At 51.3% G+C, this 6,158-nt stretch overlaps 1 pseudogene; it reads right to left on the bottom strand.

Annotated features, from left to right (window-relative positions):
- Positions 1-980: 980 nt before the first annotated feature.
- On the bottom strand, positions 981-6,158 carry LOC134738758 (E3 ubiquitin-protein ligase LNX-like; annotated as a pseudogene).

The raw sequence follows: 6,158 nt of genomic DNA on the forward strand, positions 1-6,158 counted from the left end.
CCATGAAGAGAAAAGACAGCAAAAGCCTTTTAAATATACCTATAGCATGGACATCCATCTTTAATTAACCTGACCTATAGCTTGCAGGTTGGATACCCATCTTTTTTTTTTTTTTTTTTTTTTTTTTTTTGAGACAGAGTCTTGCTCTGTCATCCAGGCTGGAGTACAGTGGCGCAATCTCGGCTCACTGCAACCTCTGCCTCCAGGGTTCAAGCGATTCTCCTGCCTCAGCCTCCTGAGTAGCTGGGACTACAGGTGCATGCCACCATGTCTGGCTAATTTTTGTACTTTTAGTAGAGACTGAGTTTCAGCATGTTGGCCAGGATGGTCTCAATCTCTTGACCTCATGATCCTTAGCCTCCCAAAAGTTGACTTTTAACCACAGGGCTCCTCTTTAAGAAGTCCTTTTAAATCTCTCATTACCTGATCTTAGCCACGCCAAATGGCCAATACTTCAACACTTCTAGCTTTTGAACTCATGGAGGGGCAGATAATACAGTGATTTTTACCATGACTCTTGACATGGTGGAGGAAAGACCTGAGACGCCCCTCACGGTCATGCATCCTGGGAACTCTGACGTTTGTGAGCCTGCAAGGTGGCTTTTAGAGGCTCTGCCTTTTTCTTGTATTTCCTTTCTCTTTTTTGGACTTCCTTCTGGTCCCTATTGTAAAAGACTGAGGTGGCCACTTTTAGGAGGTTCTCTAAAGTACTATCTCGTCCTATAGCCTGTTTCTGTAGCTTCCTCCTAATATCTGGAGGCCACCTTTGTGATAAACTTATCCTTTAGGATTAGCTGTCCCTCAACTGAATCAGGAGCTAGAGAGGTGTGCTTTACCAAGGCCCCTCTTAGCCTTTCCAGGAAGGCAGTGGGATTCTCATCTAATCCCTGATCTATCATGGTGACCTTGGAGGAATTGAGAGGCTTAGTTCTAGTTCTTCACAAGCCCTCCAGTATGCACACCTGAATGTGTTTCCCCCTCTATTCTCCCATTTCATCCTTAGGGTCCCATTTAGGGTCCTCCAGTGGTGCTGCTATTTTTCCAATCATATAAGTCTCATTCCCTTCCTTGGCCCTATATAAGATATAAAGCTCATCCCCCAAATTCTCTACCACTTGCAGGGTGGCCTGCTTTCCAGTGGTGGTCAGGGATTGATTCAAAAGTAACATGACATCCTTCCAGGAGAGCTCAAATATTTTGATTAAGTTCTGGAAAGTCTCTATATCCCTGTCAGGGCTGCCTGAAAACTTGCCAAGATCCTCCTTAATTTGCCTTAAGTCTTGTAGAGAAAAGGGGTCCTGGACCTTAATGGGGCCATATTCACCAGGCATCTGTTGTAGGGGCAGTTGAGACTGGGACCTGCCTAAAACGAGGATTCCTAGGCTGGGGCAAGCTTGAGAGATAACCTGGATAGGGAGGAGCAGAGGGGGTTGATTCTTCTGCTGGAGGTATTTCTGGGGTTTGCCTCCCTGGTATTGCCCCTTGCAGCCTCTCCTGAGATGGCCAGTATGAGGGCTGAATCAATCCTACATCAGCAAAGTTCCAGGCTACCCTGCAAGGCAAAGAAGTTCTGCACATATGGGACCATGGACCATTTGCCCCCACGTTTACAGAAAGGCTTCCTTCCTGAGGCCGTGCTTCTTTTCTGTGCCTCAAGGTGTTGGCACTAAGTTGTCACCCAAGGAAATGACAAGAACATTTTTGCCACAAATTTATGTACAGATACCAAGGCACACTTGGCTTCTGTGCTACTCTTAACCTTCCATTTTAGACTTTTGATGACTAAACCAAATGCTCATTCAATCCAGTAATAGCTCTGGTTTGCAACAACATCCTTAACATTTTTTTTTTTTTTTGAGACAGAGTCCTGCTCTGTCACCTGGGCTGGAGTGCAGTGCCACAGTCTCAGCTCACTGCAAACTTCGCCTCCCTGGTTCAAGCAATTCTCCTGCCTCAGCCTCCTGAGTAGCTGGGATTACAGGCACCACCATGCCGGGCTAATTTTTTTGTATCTGTAGTAGACACAGGGTTTTGCCATGTTGGCCAGGCTGGTCTCGAACTCCTGACCTCAGGTGATCCACCCACCTCGGCCTCCCAAAGTGCTGGCACAGGCGTGAGCCACTGTGCCTGGCAACATCCTTAACATTTAACATTGTACATAAAGAAGAAATAGGAACCTTGATATCCTGAAAGAAAGAAAGAATGTTAGGAAAGACCGGAGGTCCTAGTGCTGACACTGTAACAGGTGGTCAGGGACTGGAGTTAGTCCAGGGGCCTTTGAATTAGGCCAAAGGGTAGCCTTGGCCAGATACCCTCAGTTGCCTCAGGACCTCCTTCTGGTCCCACACAATGGCTAGACCTCTGTGAAAGAAAACTGGGTTGGAACAAAGCCAACAGTCCCAACATCTGAGGGTAATGGAGGGTTGACAGTGTCCTCCCCAGCAAGCCTGTCCTCCGTGTCCTAAGTCTGGCAGCCACACTAGTTGCTCTTAACTGGCTGATAGAGGCCTGGTATTTTTCTTTCATTTTGACTATTGTGGAGTTTAGAGACTTTGAAAAAAGGACAGAAAGAGTAGATCTGCACACATGTACCCTAAAACTTAAAGTATAATAAAAATAAAATAAAAGAGTAGATCTGCTTTTACTCACCCTTCTGCAGACGCTGGACAAGCCCTCCAAAATGTTATGGGATCCTTGAGGTGTTGCTTTTGTGGCCACAAACCTCTGTGGCCAGTGGTAACTTTTGCCTGAGTTTTGCTTGGACCCTCTGGGCTCATTCTGCCCACTTGGCCTGGCAGGCTGTGCCGGCTCATGTTACTAGCCTGGATCCCATGACTGGCGAGAGCGAGCCAGGCATGGGGCGGTGAGGGGTGTGTGAGTGAATGAGCATGGGGTCTGGTCACTGCACACAGGCACGCCGGCTGCTGCAGCAGGGCGGGCAGCTCCAGGTGCCAGCATGGGTACAGGCTCTCTGTGAGGCTGCAGCTGGACCAGGTGCAGTGCAAGTAGCTTCCATGGCTGCCGCCGGGGGACACAGTGGTGCCTAGAAGCTTGGAGACTCCAGGAACTGCAGGGTCCAAAAGAGGGAGGCACAGCCCTGGCTCAGGGAGCTCCCAGGTCTGGGATCTCTGAAGGATTACAGCTCTTTTCTCCTTCTCCTCACCTGCAATGTCACAAACAAGGGGCATGTTCCAGCTCTGTTTGTGTTATAGCCCTCTCAGACCTGCCATTCAACAGGTCCCAAGTTCTTGTCCCACATCCAGGAAGAAAGAGGTATGTGGACAAGTGGAGAGTGAACAAGGTGAAGAGGAGCTTTATTGAGTGATAGAATAGCTCAGAGGAAGCCCTGGAGTGGGTAGCTCCTTCTGCAGGCAGGTCATCCCATTGTTCTCTGAAGCTCTCAGCAGAAAGGAGACCCTGGAGTGGGTAGCTCCTCTCTGCAGCTGGTTATCCCAACATCTGCTTAGCTCTGGCTGAACCTGGGGCTTTTATGGGTCTCAGAGGGAGGAAGTGAGTGCCAATTGGTCCATGGGCAGCCATGGGTGGATCTGGAAAAGGCACTACAAGTTCCCACTTCGGTCCATGGAACTGGCAGCCTGGCCCCTAGCCTTCAGGCCCTCTCTGGCCTGAAGGCAGGGCCTCACCAGAGACCCACCCTCTTCCACCCCGGAACCTATTTGCCTCCTGCTGCCATTCATGGTGGCCAAGCTGCAGGTGCCAAGGGGCACCTGCAAGCCAGCACTGAGCTACCATCTGCACCCCATTGGCTTCTCTCTTATGCTTGCTGGTGTCCAAAGTTTGGAGACAGCTGAGGCAGCAGGGGACTGGCAGGTCAGCATTGCACCGAGTGTGTGTATACCTGGCCAGGCCTTGACAGTGCCTGGGCTTGGCCCCAACTCTGCTCCAAGATCAAAGTGGGTGCCAACAGCAGGGGGAAGCCAGGTACTTCCAAGCCTCCTAGGGTAGGGGGAGCCTTCCTGGGCCCCTAAGAGTGCAGAGATGCCTGGGTCCACAGCAGTGGTTTGGGTGGACTGCAGCTGCACCTGGTGGGGTGGGGCCCCTGCCTGCTCCATGGCCTGGGAGGCCCAGGTCTGCAGCCACAGTTTGGGCAGTTGTGGCTGCACCCAGGGAGCTCCTGCCCCACCAACTCAGAAGGGGCGGGGCTTCCACTTGTCCCAGGTTCCCACCAGCTCCATGGAGTTTGCAGTCCCAGCTGTGCCTCCCTGCTGTAGCCAGTGTGATGGCAGCAGCTACTCCAGACAGCCCGCCACTGCCATTGTTATGGCTGATAAAAACTGCTGGTACTATCAGGATGCAACATAGGCCAGCAACTTCCAAGAGCAGAGAGGTAGGAGTCAAACATGCCACCACACAAGGAGCAGCATTTTTCAGAGCTGGACACTGGATCATAGTGCAGATTTCTACCTTCTTGGCATTGCATAAGTCCATACAGTGGTGAAGAGGGCCAGCAATACCTGAATCAGATAAGCACCACTTTCTGGGGTGCCATATTGAAGGTCATGTCCATTGACGGCTAACACACAATCATTCTCCTCCAGCTGACCATGTCAATCAGCCACACCACCATCTAGCACGTTGAAGATAAACACCCCAGGCTCATCCACCTTGCACACCAATTTTATTCCAAGCTGTTCCTTGGGGCTACTTTTGTTGCAAATCACATGGCAGCTGTCATCCTGGGGTCTGTAGGCATCCAGGGCCTGTCCACTGTTCCTGCTGCAGAACTTCTGGTTGTGCAGCATGGTCAGTCACAGCACCTGGTAGGGCTGCCGCAGGAGATGCAGGGCATAGTTGTGAGAGACTTTGCTAATGTCCATCCCATTGACATTTAGGATGATGTCTCCTGGTAGTAGCTGGTCATCTCTGGCATTCACCCCATCATGATAAATGTGTTGGATGATACGGACAAGTGGGGTTTCACTGCCTCCCATCAGCATAATGGAGAGGCTTTCATTGGGATCCACTTGATTGATCTTGATGCTGGTAATTTCACCATCTGGGATCAGGTGGTACAACCTTGGAAAGACTTCAGGGGTGGTGATGTTTTCAGAATTTTCCTTGCCCTGGTTAGCTCGGTGGGCAACTGCACTCCCACTCTTTGTCCTTCGAAGAACACTCAAAGCTCGATTATTTTTGGAAAGATTTGCTTCTAATTGTTCTGTGATGACTGATGCTGCTGGACAGCTTTCCTACATGGTTGTACCAGTTGCTGGATTGCTCAAAGGGCTGTGCCCTAGTTTGGTTGCTCTGGCCAGAGTCCCCTGGGCTGATTGCTGGCTGACTGTCCTCTGCCAGGCACACAGGGGAGGTGGTCTAGGCCAAGCTTGTCTGTCATTAAGGAGGTGGTGGCAGCTGCAGAAACCTCTGGGGAGGGTGCTGTGGCTGTGAGGCTCACACAGCTGTCTGATCAGCCATGTTGTGAATCTCTCTTCCTGTCTTTTTTCAGGCCATCGTGGGAGGCCCTTTTATGATGAGTAGAAGTTCCTGACGATGTACGCCATTGAGGGGACACAGACAGAGGAGTGATAATTTTCAACAGGGGAAGTCAGAGTGGCTGCAGGGGTAGAGAGAAGAGGAAATATTTGTGAGATTAGAGAGAAAGAATGGAAATCATGTGGCCAGGGACTGGCTGAGCCACAAAGGGAGGACTGGCATGCCCAGCGAGGTGGCCCACCAGCCCCCTCTGAGGTCACAAGGTGAGCATAGAGGAAGGCGAGGTTGAGAGGCAGATGGCAGGTCCTGTTCTGGATGCAGGGAGTCTGAGAGCCCAGGGTGTGGCCAGGAGGGACATCTAGTGGAGGCTGGGTGGCCAGGGCTAACCCTCAGAAAAAAGGGTCCCATGACAGGGAGGCATTGACACAGCCATGACCGAAGCTCGGGGAGTAAGTAAGATCTCCCGTGGCTCTGGGAAGTAAGAAAGAGAGGGCCCACATTGAGGAGTTGGCAATGGGTACAAGGCCTTGATGGGCCCTGGCAGAAATGCACCCAGGAGGGGGTGAGGCCCCAGGAGCAGAGAGGACAGTCTCACTGCCCAGAGTGGCCAATGTCATATGCTGCCCATCGGTCAGGGAAGTGGCCAACCACATGTGTGTGGGATCCACCCACCATGTGGTGGGCAGGGTCCTGAAGAGGCCCAT

Source organism: Pongo pygmaeus, chromosome 19 (assembly GCF_028885625.2).
Source record: "Pongo pygmaeus isolate AG05252 chromosome 19, NHGRI_mPonPyg2-v2.0_pri, whole genome shotgun sequence".
NCBI lineage: Eukaryota > Metazoa > Chordata > Mammalia > Primates > Hominidae > Pongo > Pongo pygmaeus.